This window comes from Anas platyrhynchos, chromosome Z (genome assembly GCF_047663525.1).
Source record: "Anas platyrhynchos isolate ZD024472 breed Pekin duck chromosome Z, IASCAAS_PekinDuck_T2T, whole genome shotgun sequence".
NCBI lineage: Eukaryota > Metazoa > Chordata > Aves > Anseriformes > Anatidae > Anas > Anas platyrhynchos.
This window is the reverse complement of record NC_092621.1, coordinates 49,382,481-49,403,266: the sequence shown is the minus strand read 5'-3', so window position 1 is coordinate 49,403,266 and position 20,786 is coordinate 49,382,481. Positions and strand designations below refer to the sequence as shown.

The window sequence follows — 20,786 nt, the reverse complement described above, 5'->3', positions numbered from 1 at the left end:
TAGCAATAGGAGAAACTAAAACTTGCTTTCTTGATTCTTTGTGCTTACACTTGTATTTGATCTTACTTCCCATAAGTCTTACAGCCTTTTATTTCTAGCTCTTCACAGTTCTGAACTCATTGGCACTTACTAATTCTATTCACATTCCTTAACGGTTCCATTAAATGAATTGATGAACAGAAGCTTCATAACGAAATAAAACATGATCTTCTGGCTCTCTGTCACTTCCTGCGTGCATGTGACTGAGGATATGATGACACTTCCAAATAAGTGTTTGCCATTGACTAGAATGGGAGGATGATTAAAAACCTGTGTATATATACTATATATGTGTATAGAGACATGGAAGTATCTCAGATGCAAGATTAATCCCTTATATTTTTCCCAATAGTTTTTAATAGCTTGTAAATAAATAAATAAACAAGTCTGTTAACATAATGAAGATAACAAAAACCAACATAAAGTTTAGATTATCATTTTCTTATCAATACACTGATGAAAGTGCTGAAACTGATTGTTTCTTCAAATGGAAAGGGAAATGCCCTTTGCAGGGCATTTAACTACTCATCTATTGCAAACCCACTGCCTCAATAGTGTAGAAAATATTTTTCCCTAAGATACAAATGCATTTTTTAAACTTGCACTTCATATATATGTAGTGTCTTCATGCAAGTTCTTCATCAAATTTGAACTTACTCTCTGTAATTTGAAAACAACTTGAAAATGTTACATGGCTCCACTGATCGTTTTTTCTCTGAATTTGATACACGTCGTAATAACAGCTTACTTAAGTCTGTTAATGCTTATGATCCTCTTGTAGCTACCACATCAAAATAGATGTCCGACATCTGGGTTCTCTAAAATCTTGTGAATCTTGCAATATTAGTGATTTCTGGCAACTGGCTAAGCCAGCAGTTTAGCTGTAATTTAGAAATAGAGGAAGCGTACTGAATTGTTAGCTCCCGAAACGAGGCTTTAGCCAAGCAGAAAGCTTCAAGTTCTCATGTAAATGCTAGCACTTAGACAACTGTTATTTATAACCAGCATTCTTAATGAATGAGTGATGTAGGTAAGTCTGCAATAAGCTGTCCAAACTTTTCGAAGACAGTGGTTACAGCTTGATTAGTAGTGTGCCTTGGCAGTGCCTGCAAACAACCATTCTTTCCACTCTGCTGGCGGGTAATCTGTGCCAGTTAATTTAGTAGCATTTCAAGCCAGAAGTCTTCCACTTATAGAAGTGGTTTTGTGAATTAAATTGTCCATTAGGATGTGGGTTTAGTCTACAGGCTTCATTCATCCAGGGCTCTAAATAGCTGTGACACAACTTTAAACTAGTGGTCCAGATTTTATTTGTAACTGACTTTAAAAGTTGTTCTATGAGGAGCTTTCATTGTTTGTTGATGCTACTCTTACAGCATGGTTGTGGGCTTTGAATGTTACAGTTCAGGAAAGTGAAATTCATCTATTTATCTACCTAGTCTATTCTTTTTTAAAGAGGAGTCAAGAAAGACTTGGCTTAGAATTTGCAAAAATAGATATTCTTACATTTAAAATTGTTAGTTATAAATATAGGCTATATAGAAACTCAGTCTATGTGTTTTTGGATGTTACATGTGCTGTTAATGGCCAATTAATGTGTGCTCTGTACTAACAATCTCATATAGCATCACGTTGCTGACGCACTGTTATCTCAGTTTTCTCTCAGTAAAACTTACATGATATGAAAACTTACGATATGAATCTTTCTCATGTTTCAGGTTCAGTTGCATTCTGTTTGAGGGAGGAGGTCTATGTTCATCTGAGGTTGAATTAGCTGGTTCTCCTGCCTTTATCTCAACTATTGGCCACACATACTTCAAGTACAAGGTACAACTAATTGTCATTGAAAGTTAGCTACAAGACTTTAAGAATGCATGTTAGCCTTACTGGCTTTCAGGATTTTATTTGCTTCTTTGTTAAAATAGTTGGGCAACCAGTACAATGTCATGTGTTACAGGCTGATTGTTCAGCTGTTTTTTCTTTTTTCTGCCTGAGCAACAGAATATCCTGATGCCATTATTTTCCAAGGGCGTGGGAAAAAAATATCCACCAAACTCCACATGCAGATACTCTGAATATAGTTTATATGGAGGCAAGTTTTCATTTGATCAATTTTTTTTTTTTCAGGGTTCATGTGAACCGTTCAGTGAAAGCATGTATGATATCAACTGCTTAAGTTTTTAATGTTTCAAAGTCAAGGAAACTGCTTAAGTATCATGATACTGAAGTGTCTTCTCTGGGTATCTGCTGCTATGTGGAGAACCACATGCTTTGCTCTCACTAGATGTCCAAACTTAAGGGCTTGTTGTTCTCTGGCTCCTCAATACGTCTGCTCTGCGCCCTTTATACACTTGGTCAAATTTACTGTTCCATCAGTTAAAGTTTATTTTTGTCTCCTATTTGTTCTAATGAAGTAACTGAACATGCACAATGTGTAATACCAAAATTGTTCTTTGACTTGTTAGCTGAAGAAAAGAGACAAATCTCGTTCTTTCCACACAGTTCTCTGTGGCTATCTAATAGTCCAGCATTGCTTTCACTAAGGCAGGTATAGCTAATTCCTAATACTAATCCTTTTAGTAATCCACTGATGTGATTTTTTTTTGTTTTTGATCACCCAAATTCCTATCCTGACAAGCAAGGTGATCAAAGCTTTCTGTCTGTGACACGTAGCACTGTCCAGACAAGTTTCCCCTCTTCTCTGCCTTCCTCCCCTGCGTTCTTCTCCTTGACTGGCTGTTTGTCTCTCTTTATGTAATCTGTTTTACCTGTGTTCATCTGCCTCAGCTCTTTGTTTCTAATCTGTAATTTTTCCCTGTCTCTTTCTGAAAACTATCGAGTAAATAAAATAAATACATGTAATTTTACTTTTTGAATCTGACATTCATTGAGCCTGAGAGGAAACAGAAGCCTCAGTTCCTTAGTTTGTGAGCAGTAAAGGATTAAATATGACAAACAAGCCGCCACTGAAAATCAGCTAGCAAATGTTTTGTCATTTAGTGTGGAAGATGTAGCACCAGCAAGCTCAGGTGTGGAAGATACTTAAAATAAAAATTATTTAAAAAAAATAATCCACAATCCCCATTTAATATAGGAGGTGCATAAAGTTTTGCTTACTGTGACTTCTGCCATATTTTGTGTGAACATTTGAAATGGATGGTTTGGAGTTTTCTTCTACTTTCGTTATTGCTTCTGTCTGTTTTGAAGCCCAGTTTTGATACACAACTGCAGACAGGACAGTTTATGAATCCACATGAATGATCTCTGAATGCAGTGCTGTTTTTTTTGGTTTTGTTGTTGCTGCTTTGGTTTTGGATTTTAGTTTGTTGTTGCTGTTTCTAATACAGGTTTAGAACCAGGAAATAATCCATTGGCCCTAATAGTTCAATAGCAGATTCTAGAGCAGCGGCTCTTGGTGGTCAGAGACAGCTCTTTTTGTGTTTTTTCTGTTACTGATTGCAGCCCTTGTAATCCATCTTTTTGCCAAGAACTTCTGAACTTGTTAGTAGATGTCTTGGACATCTAAACATATTTAATAACAAACACGTTGGCTGAACCTCACAGACGTCATGAGGCGTAACTGCAAAGTTGTCTGTTTTTGTGAGATACTTAGTACAAATCACTTATTTCCTTGATTACCTGCTATTGACAGTGATCTGGAGCGATCAGTGAGAGGGTTTATGTAGCTAATCCTGCACACACACTTAGTTGGAATATGTATCTGGTTTACAGCCTTTCCCCTGGCCCCTGATAATATTAAGGTTTTACCCTAGCAAAGAAAGCAATCAAAATTAAGCAGATACTGTCTTTGTACCTATGCTCCTTGGTTACTTCCTAAACTACTACTGCATATGTCTGTAAAAATGTATCACATTTATGCATGTGTGTGTATATATACACAATATATATAGTATAACCATATATATGTGTGTGTGTGTTTTAAAAATAAAGTGTGTAGTTCCTCAATTCTTAAGGAAATGTGTATAAGAACAAAGAGCACCAAGAGCAAAAAAGTCAGAAAATGCTTTTTCCAAAGCTGCAGTAAATAAGGTGGACTCAGTAGCTTTCAGCCTTCTGTAAGTTATGATACCTGTGTCTCCTTGCAAAGGAAAAAAGGTGAAGAAATTCCTGACTCTGGGCTGATTGTTGGTAGCTCTTTTCTTTGTTCTAACATGAAATCACATTACTATTTGTTATAAATAATTTGTATTGGCAGCTCTAACATATACTTACACTGTTTTTTTTTCCCCTTCCCTGTTCTCTAGAATTGGGGATATCTTCAGTGAATGACTTGCTGCTTACAGAAAGGACTAGAGTAACTGAAGTTGTGAAATACAGGTAGGCAATACTGCCATTTACATTTCACTTTAAATGTTGCGCTAAACACAGATGATAAACCTATGAATATTCATTGTGATAACAAAACCATCAAAGCATGATAGGGTTTTTAACCTTAAGTAGATTGGATCTGGTTCCATGGCACTTCTCATGAATTCTGAAAAGCATTTCAAGTGCCTCCCTGGTGATAAACCCCTGATGAGAAGTCCAGCAGAATTACGGTATGCAAATTTCCTTTGTGTTTATAATAAAAATGTTGATTAATATTCATATCTAATTCAGATCAGCTTTGACAGGAGGTCCAGGTGCTTTGTGACCTTCAATTAATTTTATGTATTATTTTTGACAGCATTAAATTGTTTTGTTGCCCCAGTAGACTCTGGTATTTCTGGTATGTGCAGCCACATATGTTTTACCTAGATTTTTTTTCCATAATTTTCGTACCAAAGAATATACTGTATGCATTTTCTGCTTATTTTATGTTCATTTCATGTTCCTATTCCTTTGTTCTAACCGAGATTTTTAAATATGTTTGCAATACCTAACTCTTCTCTATCTTCTCTAAGATCATGTAACACCAACACAGTTATATCTATGGTATATTTCATGGCCATAATAATTTAACTTGCAACTTATCATCGGATGTTACTCTTTGTCACTGTTTGCTGAGTTTTGAAAGACCCATTCAGCTTGACTATACTTCTTAATTCTCATTAAGTATACCTGATTTGGTGTGTGGATAGATAGTACAGATTAATGGTCACTGTTTCTAATGAGTTGAGTTTACCATCACTGAAATCCTGGAATGTATCTATTCCTCTTCAGCTGAAGTAGTTAGTACAATTCCTCCATATTTATGTAGGCTGAATTTCGGTGGATTCCACGAGTGCTGGTGGAACAGTTAAATCCTGAAATTACTGATTATTTCTCCTTAATTCTGCACAACAACTTTAATTTTGGAAGCTTGTGAATTAGTGTTCCCCTTTCCTGATTCATACTCTGTTGCCTAAAAATCCTATGAGTTTTGGAGGAAGATTCTGTTGCATAACACTAAGTTAGGAAATAAGCACAAAAGCTGTTACATATTCTGCTTCATCCAAAAGAGCTATCACTTGTGGAACATGTTACAGAATTCTGTTCTGAAAGCAAAACATGCAAAATACTACTTAATTTTTCAGGTACTAAGTAATAGATGTCTTTCCTTTTTAACTTGTTCTTTGTGCTTCTGAGCACCATTCATAAAGTATGTAATTCAAGTAGCAAACTTGATGATTTACCCTAAAAATAGTCAAAGTATGCTGAATTTCATTTAAATAATGGCTGTTAAACGCTAAAAGGCTTTTTTTTTTTTCCTCTCCTTCTTTCTATCTGCCTTCTCCCAAGTTCGTTTGACAGCTTTGAAGTTTTTTGAGTACGAGTGGCAATACCAGGCATGTTTGGGCTTATCCTTCGCATTGAGCACTTCCTTTCTATGAGCGCAGTTGCTTTTTTCAGCTGTGACTTCACTATTACTTGCAAAAGCTTTCTGCCAGAGAGCTTGGGGAAGAAGGAGTCTACACATGAATTTATCCTGGAGAAGTCCGTGATGAGGTAGTTTTATTACCAGCTTGTGAAACTGGAAGTGTGGGCACCATCCTGCCGCAGGGGCATTGGAGATGGATGGAAGGGGGAGAAGGCGGGCAGTTGGGATAATAAGGGCACGTAAAAGATCTTGGTGATGTGTGTTTGAAGAGGAAGACCAAGGAAAAGGAGTGGAATATTTTAAGGAGAGTAGGGGCTGTACTATCAGCAGGAAGGCTTATGTGTGGATGAGAGCTGTGGAAGGGAGACTGCAGTGGGGAAGGGAGAGGACTTTGGAGCACTGGAGTCAGTGGTGATGCCCCCAGGAAATAGGGGAGCAAAGAGCACTGCGGAGTGCAGAAATATTTGTGTTGTGCTCTGGTGCCAGAAACAAGTGAAGTGCAGTGGGTGTTCCCAACCTGTTGGCTGCCCTTTCTGTACGTGCTCCAGGAGTGTCTGCAGGAAGCTTCAGTCACAGGTCAGGAAGCACAGCCTTCCTGGCCTGCCTCACCGACAGCTGTTGAGAGTGGTGAATGCAAAATCTCCGTAAACATCTTGTAGGATGTCCCATTACAGCCTAAATAAATAAATGAATAAATAAAAAGACTGAGGTTCTAGTATATTTCTTCAATTATTTTGTGGTTCAGACTGACAGTTCACAAGACAGTGGTTCAGGACAGTGCTGCACAAAGCCATTCCCAGCTACTTCTCTGCTTTAACCCCCCCCCCCCGTTTGCCCCTGCAGTTGTGTGTCTGGACTTGCATCTTCACATAGCCGGTCTTTCACATCACGTGATTGTGATCATATAGTGGGTAGATGGATTTTCAGTCAAAAGAAACAAAAAGCATTAAGGCCTGTGGCTTGTCATCACAGTCAGTGTTTACCTAGTCTAGCCTGATGGTATTCTGAAACAAATACTTTCAAATTGCTTGGAGTAAATTCAGAACAATCTGGAAAAAAAGAAGTATTTTCCTTATCCATTCTGGTATTGCTACTTATCAATTATTTCACTAAAGGTCTGGAGTACTGGTCTAGGGGAGAAGGTGGGAAAAATCTTTCTGTCCTATCTGGAGGTAATATAAAAACGGTAGTGAATTTTAAGTAAATATTCTTATACTAGCAAACAACATTTTATTTATTTATTTTTAAGAAAAAACCTTATTCAATTCACTTCTAGCACAAAAAGCTTCTGAGCTTCTAAAACCAACCTAGAACTATTCATGGCAGGCTGTTCGTGGTAGTGTTCATCTGGATACCACAAAAAACCTTGCGTACTTTCAAAGTCTGAAATGAGTCTTTTTTATTACCTTGGTTTTGTTGTACATGGTTTTCAATTTTGGTTTGTAGTCTGTCTTTTCTGTTTAAAGTTTTCATGAGTTTTCATTTCCTGAAAGTAAGTGTGGAATCGTTTAGAATTCATCCATCGTATTTTTGTTACTTCTGTGTGACTCTTAATTTAACAATTGATTAATGAAGTTGGAGCAATGGCAACAGAGAAGTTTTAGTTCACTCAGGTAATTAAAATTGACGTGCTGTTCACAAAGGCAGAGGAGGAAAAAAAGGCACATAAGATGTTGCTGAAGGGCTACTGTTTTTCAGTTTAGCTTAAGTAACTTCTGTCCTTCTCCTCCCCAGTCATTTTTAAACTTGGGTCAAATCACTGGGGTGCAGCTGGAATGTGTAACTATCTCATACAGCTTCTGAAATGGGGGAGCAGGGGTAAAAATGTTTGTTTTTTTTAAGCGCTGAAACACTTTGTTCACATTTCACAGTGGAACTCTGCTGATTCAGAACAATATTAATGCTGAAGTCCACAGTGTAACTTTTGCTGTTGCTTTTCCACAATAAAGTGCAACACAAGGAATGAAGTCACTAAGGATTTTTGCCAGTGGAAACCATAAAACAGGAAGGCTAGGAAACAAAGTTGATCAATAAGAAATTTGCTATTGTGGAAGACAATTTGCATTACACCTGCAATTCATATGAAAAGAATATTAGGCAAAAAGTTGTATAGGAGAGTGTGCCAAGAAAATAGTTAATATAGTTAAATTGAGTACAGGTTTGTCCTGCTTTGTGGGCAAGCCCTCTTGTAGTCTAATGGAAAGGTAAAGGGAAGGAAAGCCTGAGGCCCCCAAAGACATGCTGCTAGAAACTGGAAGTAAACCTGCATGATGTTCAGTTACTGTAGCTTGAAATGTTGTCTGCATGCCCTGAGAGATCTTTCAGTTTCAAGGTTTTATATTTAGACTTATAACTAGCTATAGAATGTACTTTATAAATGATATTTAAAGCGTCTCTCTAACAGATGGAGAAGTTCTGTTCTCTAAGATTTCTATTTCTTTTTTTTTCTGGAACTGCAGTCATATGCGGTAATGTTTATCTTAAACTGGATAAGCTTATATACAGTGTGAAATACGGTGTCCTGAAAAGGCTCTGTGTGCTTCCTGCCTTCATACGTGCAGCGTACTTTGCAATCATATCTCTGGTTTTTACGCCCCGAGCCCACGCACTGTGTAATGCTCAGCACAAGGTGCCATCTGCAGTTAGCATGCTGAAGAAGAATGTTCTGAGACTACTTCAGCACTGGTGTCCCGTTTCTCCAGAGAGGCCACGTAGAGTTTTAATAGTCTATGTCAGAGATTTAGTGCTTTCTATCTGTCTTCTGTGCATCAGCTTTCTAGTTATCCTCCCATGTGTAATGCCTATCCATTTGGAAAAGCTACCAGACAATGTGCATGTGTAATATAGTAAAATTAGATTGCTAGACACCACGTAGTTAAGGGACTGTATACCAGAGCATGAAATCACTTGAGGAATTTAAAATGTAGTAAGTTGGTAGGTCACAGACACAGAAGAGCTCATGAAGTCCCAGAATCTGGTCCTTGAGCAGGCTGGGTGCAAAAGTGATCTTAGCGAAGATCTGCTTCCCATACCTTATCTAAATCTTGTTCTTGAGTTACAGGTGTAACTTCTGACCATGGCCATTTAGAGATATTTTCGCTGTCTTTTTTCTTGAAAAGAAGGAAATGGATAAGTCTTTCCTATATTAATGGTTTAGTACCAAGAGAAAGGGGAAATAATGAACAGATGTTTGCTAATGGCCTAATTTAACCTCAGATTCATCCTTGCCCACAGCAAATGCCCTGCCAGCCGTATCACTCTAACGTCTTCTTTTGGAACAAAAGTTGCTACATTATATTGAAGAACGCAGAATGGCTGATTTTCTACCCTTGTTCTTAACATTATGTACAGCTACTGGGTATTCCCTTAATTGGGAAAGCACTTTAAGCTCTGTCCCTTGAAGGACATGTGTTCCAGTAATCATTTATTTAGAATTTTGGCACCTAGATTCAAAATGCTGTCTTGGAAGTCTCACCAACCTAGCTTTAGATATTATTGTTTCACAGATGTCTTTCTTTCTGTGTTTTTTTGATAACAAGTCTGCATGTTTATTTATGCCCAGGGCTGTTGCATTTTGGTTGAGCAGTTTGGATGCTACCCAGTGTCCAGGAGAGACTGATCTGGCACATGTTTTTTGGAACAGTCTTCATTCAAATATTAGATTTCTCAGAAGACACCATTTTGCAATATCTATTTTTAATATAATGAGCAAAGCAATTCCTTGCTGTCCATGCCTTCTTAAGCATGAGCTAGCTGCAGTGTTTTTCAAGGATTCAGTTTCTTCTTTTGACAGAGAATTCAAAGAATAGTCATGTCTGCCTCTTTCCTTCTCTGTTTTAAAATGTACAGCATTATTTAATCCTCCTCATCTGTCTTGTTTTCCAGTTATTGATACTATCAGAATGTTTTCAGTTACTGAGTAAACTGGGGAGGAAGTGTAAGCAGGCAAATAATTCTCTTACTCCTGATGCAAAACAGGTCTGTGCCTCTCTGGCTGGATTATGCTTGACTGACTGCTCTTCTGTCAACAGTGACACTGTCAGTCAAATTGGGGCAACTAACCTTGGGTATGAATTATGTTCCAATACTGAGCTGCATTTTCACATCCAGAACGCATTGACTGGTTGGTGCAAGAGTTTGAAGAACTAGAGGAGTAGCCTGGAACCATAGTTTCCTTAAGTCCTATTGACTGGAGGAAGAGGAATGCTGCTTTTGAGCTGACTCCAGCAGGAAAAAAGTAGTGGGGGAGTTGCTGTCACTTCACTTTTTTTTGTTTGGTTGGTTGCTTTTTAATTAATGTGAGTGAATTAGAAAATGAGGATGGTAATGTCAGCATAGCCCCCATTTTAAAAGCAGTAGGCTTTTCAAATATTGTTTAGAAAGGTATTTTCACTGTAGGGAGTTGGAAATCTGAAATACTTTCAGATGAAAGATGAATGCATGGATGATAGTTATTTGCCATACATGTCCCTAAAAATATGTTAATTCCCGTGTACAGGGCTCGGTGTGGAGGCATGGTGATTAATTACTGTGGAGGAGTGAGAAGTAGAATTGTTGTTTAACTTCCACGACAAATCTATAGCAGAGTAGTGCCTGCTTCTCAAATCTGTCAGGCTTTGGGTGAAAACTGCTGCGGATTTGGCACTGACAATCGAGCTACTTAACTTCCAGTTACGTTTTGAGAAGCTTCTAACATAAGGCTTCTGAGTCAGAATGCCACAAGAGATGGGGGTGCTACCATATTGACTGTTTTCTGCCTTTCATGGGCTGTGATTAAACACATAAACTAAAAGCTGTGCTGTGACCTGAGTCATTGTAGTCCCCACTGATTTTGAAGTATAGATCCCCAGACTAACATGTACACAGATGTTACTACTTGATTTATCTGTTAGGGCAAACAAGCTCATGGAAGATCATTGAAGCTTTTTAACAGAGTTGCCACAGAAGGAAAATACGATTTATTGTTGAAATCTCAGTAATTACCTTCAGATAAGTCAGTTTAGAAAAATATTTTGTCAACAATTATATTCTCGTAAATGCCATGATTTCTTTGTTTTGTTACCCTCTTTCTTCTTCTCTCTGTCTTACCTCCTTAGTATCTCCTTCATTATCTTTGCCTCTGGATGTTTAGATATTTTTCACCAAATCTTTTTAACACAGCCTGTTGTCTGTTGTGGTATCTTAAGTGCTTTTACTTCCTTTCCCCCCTCCCCCCCCCCTTTTTTTTTTAATTTGTTCAGAAACAAAGCTCCCACCTAATTCTTTTATTTGGTATTTAAATTTCAGGCCTGTTTCAAGTGTATGATCGCTCACTCTGTTCTACCTTGCTTCTCTTCTCCCTCTCTCCTGTCCCAATATAACCTTTCCTGTAACCTTTCTGTCTTCCTATCTCTTTCAGATGCTTGTATCTCAAGTAGCAGTAGGGGTTGTTCTTGGTGTGGTGATGCTTGTAAACAGGCCTGTGACTCAAAGTGTACTGGATACATTATGTTCTGAAGTCTTTTCATGGGGTTTTGTAGCAGAAAACTCTATTTCTGGTTTTAAAGCCTTGGAAAAAGCAGCTAGAATTACAAAAACTGTCTGTAGTGCCATTTAAGGCCAAGAGCTTGGTATGCTCAACTACAGTAGTAGTGGAGGCTCTTGGTTGTTTTTTGTTAATCTATTTTATTACCTCGGTGAGGGTAGTAACCTCTTGTAAATACACATCAACTTCCCAGCTGTACATTTTTGCTGCAAAAAAGTTTGACTTATTACATGGCTAATAACAAATATAACAAAAACATGTTCTAGTCTCTAGAGACTGGTGTGCTTTCATTTCCATGTATGTTCAGCAACGTCACATTGTGTTCACTTACTGGAAGCTTCTGCAGCTATAACTGACTTGATAGGTCAGTCTGAACTCCTGTGGAAGTGTTTTCTTGTTTGTTTGTGTCATTTTTCTTCCATGGCTGGAAATCCACTACATGGAAAACACATTCACATATATCCAGAAATAATGGCATATTTTGCAGAAACTGGTATTTGGAGGACATATTCAATATAAACAAGCAGTTTTGAAAAAAAGGAACATCAGCCACTTCAGAAAAGGAGCGCTAGCTTCTCAGAACAGCTTGTGTAAGGCTTTTTGCTATTTCGCTGTCCTGCTGTATTTGTGTATTTTGGACAGTATTTTCTTTTTGAGATACTACTTCTTAGATATTACATTATTCATGAAAAAGTAGACGACAGTGTTTTAGATGATTGTTTTCAAAACTCCTTCAAAAATTCCTAAAAGTGTGCTGCTTTGTTCATCACAGTTGCAAAGTGGTTGAGGTTGGAAGGGACCTCTGGAGATCATCTGGTCCAACCCCACCTGCCCAAGCAGGGTCTCATAGAGCACATTGCAGGATTTTGTGTGTGTGTGTGTGTGTATGATTATCTCCAAAGGTGGAGGCTCCACAACCTCTCTGGGCAACCTGTTCCAGCGTTGTGGCGCCTTCACAGTAAAGTGGTGGTTCCTCATGTTCAGATGTGACTTCCTGTGTTTCAGTTTGTGCCTGTTACGTCTTATCCTCTAGCAGGGCACCACTGAAAGGAGTCTGGCCCCATCCTCTTCATGCCCTCACTTCAGACATTTTTACCCATTGATGAGATCCCCCCTTAGTCTTCTCCTCAGGTCAAACCAGCCTAGTTGTCTCTCAGCCTTTCCTCATAGGCGATGCTCCAGCCCCCTAGTCATCTTCATAGCTCCATGTCTCCCTTGTACTGGGAAGAAGACACTGATTTCCAGGTAGGACTGAGTAGAGCAGGAGGATCACCTCCCTTGACCTGCTGGCAACACTCTTCCCCAGGATACCATTGGCCTTTTTGGGTGATGAAAGTACTGGTAATTATTAATTACTAGAATTAATAGGTAAGAGTGAATGACCAGTATGCACACATTGTTATTACCGGTTTTACCAGTACTGTCTAAATTTTATAACAGTCTATGCCTTCAATCCATTTCAAAGAAAGTTAAATCAACATTTATTTTGAAGTCTTAGTCTCATGTTAAGCCTGGTAGCTTTGTGCACACATCACTAAATTGACTGGAATGCTTGTGTGTGTATATTTTATTTTTATATATATATATATACACACATACATACATACTATATATATATATATATATATAAAATGTATATGTTTGTATATATATATGTGTGTGTATATATATATATATATATGTATATATATATAAATTTCAAGCATTCAGAAATAGATGTAGTGGTGACATAAGCAAATGCTCTTTCTTATCAAACACCAGATAGCACTATTCATTGCACTGCATATTCAAGAATCACAGTTATTTCAATGCCGCCTTGTATTATTCTACCCCGCCTCTGACTCTTACACATCTTTATTGGTCTAGTTACTTCTGCTTGTGTGCTGGCTAATGTGAAATATATAACGCTTTGTTGTCTCTTCTGTTGTTGTTTGGTTCTAGCAAATGTATGTCTTTAACATTAAGTTCTTCTTAGCAATTATTCTACCATCCCAATTATGGAGCTCTGGAATTAGGCTAGGAAAAAGAATAGCTGGAATCAAGTATCAAATAGTATTACAAATAAACATGGTATGTGCACCTTTTTTGATCTCGTATTCCTACAGATGAAAGACCATAATTGTAGGTTAAGGCATCACAAATTCTGAACTAGTAGAACAGTTAAGTTCCTGTTGCACTGGAAGTATTTGAGTTATGGTCCTGGTATAATACTAGTTATATAGTTCAGGGCTTTATTTAGCCTACTGACCTTTCGCTTTCCCCTAGGTTATTGTGTGACACAGAACTGTTGACCATAAAGGTGGTTCTTTTTTTTTCCCAAATGTAAACTTCTACAGAAATTCCTTTGCAGAAATTATGCTTGTTTGTTGCTGCCTTCCTTTGGGCCCATTCAGAAATAATCGTGTGGGGCTGAAGACCTCAGCAGAAGTACGAAGAGGAAGTATTTTAGGGAAGGTCTAACCTGTTTCTCACAAGGTTACCAGGAAATAGGCTAGACCGTCTGCATATGTCCCATGTTAACACAGAATTAAAAAATCTGTCTATGTATGGTCTTTCCAGAGTTAGATCACAGGTGGCAGCTCATGGGACAGGTGACAAACAGCCTCTTGGTCGTAGATGGTATCTGTAAGTCACCTGTTGACTGGGAGTGTAACAAGTGCACAGCCTGGTCAAGATATTCTGGTAATCTGATGGGCAACAAAAGCTGCAATTCCTATGGCCTTTTACAGAGATCCTAGTTCCTCTGTACTGGTGTAAACCACAAATGCTTTTTCCAGTGTTCCTAAAGAGACAGACTTTTAGGTAGAGAATTGTTAACTTGGTAACATGAAGTGAAAAATCTATTCTGACCCTTTAGTTAGGGTAGGACCTGAATATAACAGGCCTAGAAAAGCTATGATTTCCTTTCTACCTCTTGCTAACCAGCAGTCTGACACCCTATGTTAACATACTTCTGCTCACTGTGTACTCTCTGAATATGTTTATTAATGTAAATGATCGGTTTGGGTTGCTTCCCATTAAATGTAATCTTCCTTCTCTGCATCCATTGTGAACTACTTCCTCTCATATAGCCTCAACAAAAAAATCTGTTCTATCAGTTGTTACATATTGACGCTCAGAATTCTTGTGGTAGCTTAATTTCTTTTCTTCCCTATTCTGTTTCTGCTATTCAGTAATGATTTTTTTTTTTTTTACCTAGAGGAAGAGGAGATGAAAATGAATGCTTTTTTTTTTTTTTTTGAGTATTTTCTTTCCTATGACACTACAAATACTAAACAAGTTTTTCATAGGAAATGGCTTACAATGTCCTGGCATTTACAAGCAAGAGGACACGAAAACCAAACCAAGAAACAGTTTATTTCTAATTATTTGAATTTGACTTTCATTTCTTAACTTTTTAAATTGATTTTTCTTGCTAAATATCCTGAATGGAAACACTGCCCATATCCCTCTTGCCTTTATAACTGACGCAACTGTGTTAGCACGTTCACTGAATGAATGCAGTTGTAAATATCAATTAAAGATTTAAATTAATCATTGAGAAGGAAGTTCAGTGTCAATGAACAATGCTTTAGGTTAGTAGTTATGTCCTTTTCTGTATTGTGTCTTAAGCTGGTGTGAGGCTGTGTATCCAGAAGAAGGCCTGGGCTTCTAAACAGAAGTCTTCTGAAGATTGGCAGTGTAAGGAGATGGCTCTTCATGCTTTTGAAAACCAGTCACTAGCATCACCACTCATTTTACTAATTCCAAAGTTGTAGTCCAATGCTAACTTTCCATAAAATTGCAAGTAAAGATGACTGGATCGTAAATGAACAGCTTTTGAAGACACCTTGGCAGAACTGGAACAATTCTGTGGAAGTGGTCTGCAATTCCTGTGGAAGTGGCCTGCAATTTAGGAAGGGCATGGGATTCCTGGTGCAAGTGTTCATATGTAAATTGTGGTGACTGAGCGGCTGGGATTCTCCGAGTACTTTCTGGTAGGGGACAAAGGGGGAATGCTCTATTCTGACTGTGTGAGCTCTGAGAAAAAGATAATGAAGCCCTTTGTGCCCCCCTCCAAAGACATGCGCTTCAACGGGAATGGGCCGTGCAGCTGCAACCCTAGCAACAAGGCACTGGAGAAAAGAATTAGGGCAGCTTTCCAAAAGAGAATGGCCACAACTGAGGATGAGCAAATTAAGCTGCTGGCATAGCATTTAGAAGAACCTGTGTGCCCATTAGTCTTCCTAGTTTGTTGCTGTTAATTTTTAACGCTTAAATTGAAATCTCCATTCTTGTTTGGTTGTTGTTGTTGTTGTTTTTTTAATAAATAGGTAAATCAATTACTTAAGATGTGCTAGTGTCATTACTGTTTGTTACTTTAAACTGTATCCTGTTTGGGGCTTCAGGAATTTCTGGTATTGAACATAACACTATGTTCCCATACAGAGTAGAAAAATCTTTGATTTTTTTGTTGTTGTGATTTTACGGGTCTTAACTTGATAGTCTGTTTCCTGAAGAATTCATAATGATGTTTGATACAGTGCACAGTTCATTGCCATAATTTAAATAGCATGAAGGAATTCAGTTGGAATTTATTTTTTCAGTGTAGATGCATAAAACCCTTAAAGATGCAGTGGTTTGACAAATTAATTTATTTTAAATATATTTCTGTGTGTGTATATATATATTCATAGGACTATTTGCAAGATTTGTATTGGCTCTTGTAAAGGGGTTATTGTGACAGATGCTTTCTGCAGAAATTAATAATACATGTTTCATTTGCAAGATGCAGCAATCTGATCTATTTGCATGGAGAGCCCTGAATGAATTGGGATAACGCTTCTGATGTGAATACAATAAGCTTCATTAATTACCCAGCTGTGGTTGGTGAATCACCAACCGCAGTTCTCGCTGCATATTTGGGAGAGAGGGAGAGTTTGTTTGGGAGGGAGACTGAATAGTGAATACCTTAAGCCAAATGGTCTGTGGCTGAGTGTCAGACAAAGAGGTCTTTGGGGAAGTGACTGATGATGTGCTTGAAAGGACAGCAGCCCTATCTGGCCTTCACACTGAACCTAGCACAAGAGCCATCACCCTTTCTCTCTTGGGAGACCCAGGGGAATTGAAATCCACTGAGGAACCGAGTGAACCTTGCCGTGAAGGTGCTGTTACTGCATCATGGTCATCTAGTTACGGTAATGAAGAAGGGTGGCATGACAAGTTTCATTACTTCATTTCTTTCCCAGTTTTGTCTTACCTCCTACATGCAGTCTCCAATGTCTGTGCTGCAGGCTGACTGTAAATCAGAGCCCAGAGCAAGCAGAGCAGAAGACTGCGATTCCTGGATGTGCTCGGATGAGGCTGACCCGGGCAGCATAAAGTTAGGAGCACATTCCCATCCACTGACTGTGCTGCTGTGGCGATCGCGTCCTGCACAGGAGCAGGGTGGAAAGCTGGAACAGCATCCTTGTAAACTGTTTGAGTGAGATTTGCTGGAGCCTGATTGTAGATGCGATGTGCTACTCACTTCTTGGCTTTTCATTTTTTTCTTTTGCCCTTTTCTTCACTTGTTCTGTATGCAGCATGTGCAGTGGAAGAGGGCTGAAGGTGAAAGCTGGGAAGAATGTGTTCTCCTAGCAGGTGTATTTATTTATTTGCTGTTAAAGTACAAAGGGAGAAAGCTGGCACCTGCTTAATATTTGGAGGCAACCTGAGTTTCAAATTATAGTTCTCAGTATTTTTGTGAGGGGTAGAAAAAATAAGGGAACTGTTTGGGTCTGGGTTGAGATTTAAGGCTGTGCTGAAATGCCAGATTTAACAACTGCATAGAATGAAGTGACTGTTTCCTTTTAGCTGTCTTCACATACACACTCAAAAGAAAAAGGTTAAAAAAGGTTAAAAACAAGTTGCATGCAGCTACTCCTGTGCTCTTTACAGAAATTGCTAGGGAAAGTAAAGCTAAGAATTTAAAGAGCTCCCCTTTATTTGAGGAAGGGCAATGGTAATGGAAAAAGCACGTTAAACAGCAACTGTAACTTTTAGCTAAATGTATACCTTTTACACCTTAATGTCAGCTTTCAGATAAAAAATTGTTATGCCAGACAAAGCAATTGGTGTATGTTTTTTTGTTGTTGTTGTTGTTGTTTCCAGATACACATAAGATTTCTTTGTTGACAGATTGAAGGAAAATACCCCCTCACACACAGAAAAGTAAAACTGAGCAGTTTTGTGGCACTAGAGAAGATAGGATCTCATTTAAAGCTGGGAAACTTTGCATGGTAAACTGAATTACAGAAGTTCAAAACACATTACAGAAGTTTGACAGTTTAGTCAAAGTAGTTGCTGCTTGCTTTTCATTTGTGTTGATTTAGTTAAGTCAGTTCTACAAACAGTTTAGATTGTGCCCTCCAGCAAAATCCCCGTGACTCAGTTTCAGACCTTCCATTGGAAAGGATTGTACAGAGGAAATATTATAATATTATTAAATAGTTTTATTGTAAATTAACAGAATGTGAAGGGATTGAAGATGTCTCTCTGTGCTTTTTTGTTTTGTTTTGTTTTTCTTGAACAGAGAGGATTCCACTAAATTTAACTTAAATTGTTAGTAATGGTTGAGTTTGCCAGTGGTTCTGTTGTGTGCAGAAGTAATGCTTGCTACAAGTTTTGTAAAGGTCATCAGGAAGACATTTGCCACCTGTATATACTTCAGAGCTGTTACCATCTCTTGTTTAAAATAGGCTGCAAAAGTTTGTAAGATCAAAGTAACTGGAGAAAAGGGGCAAAAGTTTACGGCTAAATAAAACAGTGCATCATTTTTAAAAATCAAAAAAATCTGTACTTTTACCTCTTTTGTAAAAGTTAATGTGCTTGTTTGGGCTTTTCTTTAATATTTCAAACCTTTGTGTTTATTTCTAGTTTTTTAGTTGTTTGCCACAGCAGTTTTTAAGAGAAAATGAAACCTTTGTGCTACTTTCTATTTTGTGTTTCCAAATTGCCACAATCCCTGCAAGGGAAAAAATTTAAACTGTGTATAAACACAGGTATGGTCGCATCTGAAGTGAAACATGTACCCGTATCCTTGACTTTCCTGACCCTGGCAGTACCTGAAAAAGTGGTGGATTTGTACATTTTTAAATTGTGATGGTCTGTCATGTTTCCCCATAACAACATGTGCAGACAGGATGATCCTTCTGAATATCTGATATATATGTATCTTGTCATCTAGGGAATTAGGTATTTGCCAAGAGAAATAACTTTGATCAACTATGTTTACCTGTCAAATGAGTAGAATAAGATGCCACAGAGAACACAGGGTAGGTGCAGTTGGCAGGGCAACTTTTCCAAGCTTAAACTTGGAAGGATCTGATGTTAAATCCATCGAGAGCTAAACCTTGTAATTCAGTTCTCTGTCTGTGGCTTGCTCTGTAGCCTTATCAGTGTAGTTTACAGAAGAGGACTTGGAGGAACCTGGCAGTACTTCCTGATCCAAAGAGCTGCAGCAGTGGCTGCTGCCATTTGCCTCGCAGCTTTATTATGTGTGTTACAAGAAGATTGCCTGTCACGTTGGCTGTCTGGAAAAATGCTGTAGCTGATGTTGAATATTTCCCTGTTTCAAGTGGCCAAGCAGTTTTGATTGATGTGAGAAACACTTAATTCTTATTTATGGAGAATCTTGTTTGGTGTGGCAGCAGCATTCTTTTCATAGCGAGGAAGCATAAGTATTAAATGTCATATATTTGTTATTCAAGACCTTTTAAGTTTATCAGCATGTACTGTATGTCTAGTGATTTTTTTGGCAGGAGATATATACCGTGGTTGAAGCACTGTTTACTTTTCAGGCTTCCCTAGGGTTTTTGACTGCTTTGTTTAGGTCAGAAGGTTGGAAAGGTGGAAAGGAGGCACTATTTTTGTTTGTCTGTAGGTTTTATTTCCCTTCCTTACCTGTTTGCAGTAGGTAATTTACTAAAATAGATATTGCTTGGAAACAGTATGCCTCTGATCCATACCACGATTATTTATACTGCTTTAAAATGTGTTTTCTTAATAATTTCGTTTTTTCCCTTTACTCCCTCCTGAACAAATTTTCATGATACAGGCGTTTGTACTTGAAACCTTTAATTCATTGTGGATAAACAAATGCTGTAGTGTAACGTGACAGCAGGACTGAAGTGGTTACAGTGGAAAAAAGAACATAACTTCAGTACTGCACTGGTGTGCCAGGGTAAGACTTCATGCTGCGAACATCTGCTGTACGTATATACTGGTTTGGGCATTGCAGAAAGCAGTATGTAATGATCTTTTTTCGTCACCCTTTGTGCTTGGAGGAGAGATGTTCTTGCAGAAGGGATGAAAAGGGAAGACGTAGGCAGGGATAATGTCTGAGGATGGAGGACTGGACAAATCAGGGGTGGGAGCAGGAAGCATGGCCTCCTCCCCTCCAGGGTATTTCTGGGGGCATAAGCGTGAAAGGACTCTAGCAAGAAGCACCTAGTTCAAACCACGTTGAAGGCCTAGCATTTCATCACCTTCATACTATGGAAGAGGTGGACATGGCATCAAAGGGTTGTTTGGCTTGCTCTTCCGATGTTACCTTTGATCTTGTGGCTGCTGTCCCCTGCGCTCCCCTCTCACAGCGCTGCTCCAGGAGACCCTGGGCAGCACAGAGGAGAAAATGAAGGTGTTGGTATCAGGCAGCTTGAGGGCAATTACCTCGTTTGTTTTAAATGGTGGAAGGTGCATAAAACTCCAGCTAAAGCCTTAGCAGCAGCATAATAATGCAAGTAACTTGAGGCTATGGGGCTTAGGAAGGGAGATGTCAAGTGGTTTGGGGTTAAGTTCTTCTAAATCCCTCATTCTGCCCTGCCTCCAGTAGTGTTATTCCTTTCCAAAGATTCGAGCTGTACCAGGTGGTGGATCATCATGCAGAAGCTAGATATATAGACAGAACTGATACATTTACTTATTTGTTTGAAATAGAGAGGTGTATGGCAAAAAATCAAGGTCAGTTGCAAAGGAGGAAAAATTTCTACCTTGATTACTTAAATGTATATATATTGTACGTCTTTACTCAGAATGCCATGCATCATAAAAATAATGACAAAAGGCAGGTGAGATGTGATATCCCTCCCTCCGTTTACACCCACCTTCCGGATGTTTCTTTGTAAAGAGAAAAGCTGCTTTTTTTTTTTTCTGTATCTTGCCTTTTGGAAACAGCAAGGAGGTTGTGAAAATGTTGTTTGAGAAAGGGAGAAAAAAAGTTAATGGTGGGATGGGATGAAGTTTTTACACAACTCTGAATTATTACTGAAGCGAAGATACAAACTTTTAAGACTCAATATAATAATCAGAAAAGCTTTAGAAGAGAAATACTGGATTGCCCATAATTTGTTATCTTAAAGTGACGTTTGGATGACTGCTGAAAAAAAAAGAAAAAACAAACAC

The 20,786-nt window shown here is 38.3% G+C and overlaps 1 protein-coding gene across 1 annotated transcript in view; it reads left to right on the top strand.

Annotated features, from left to right (window-relative positions):
- Positions 1-20,786, top strand: part of LYRM7 (LYR motif containing 7) — an 85,418-nt gene that overhangs the window by 49,255 nt on the left and 15,377 nt on the right. Inside the window, exons 5-6 of the transcript XR_005261608.2 lie at positions 1,758-1,866; positions 4,305-4,377. The gene's annotated coding sequence lies outside the window, so the exon portion shown is untranslated. The remainder of the gene's footprint in view (positions 1-1,757; positions 1,867-4,304; positions 4,378-20,786) is intronic.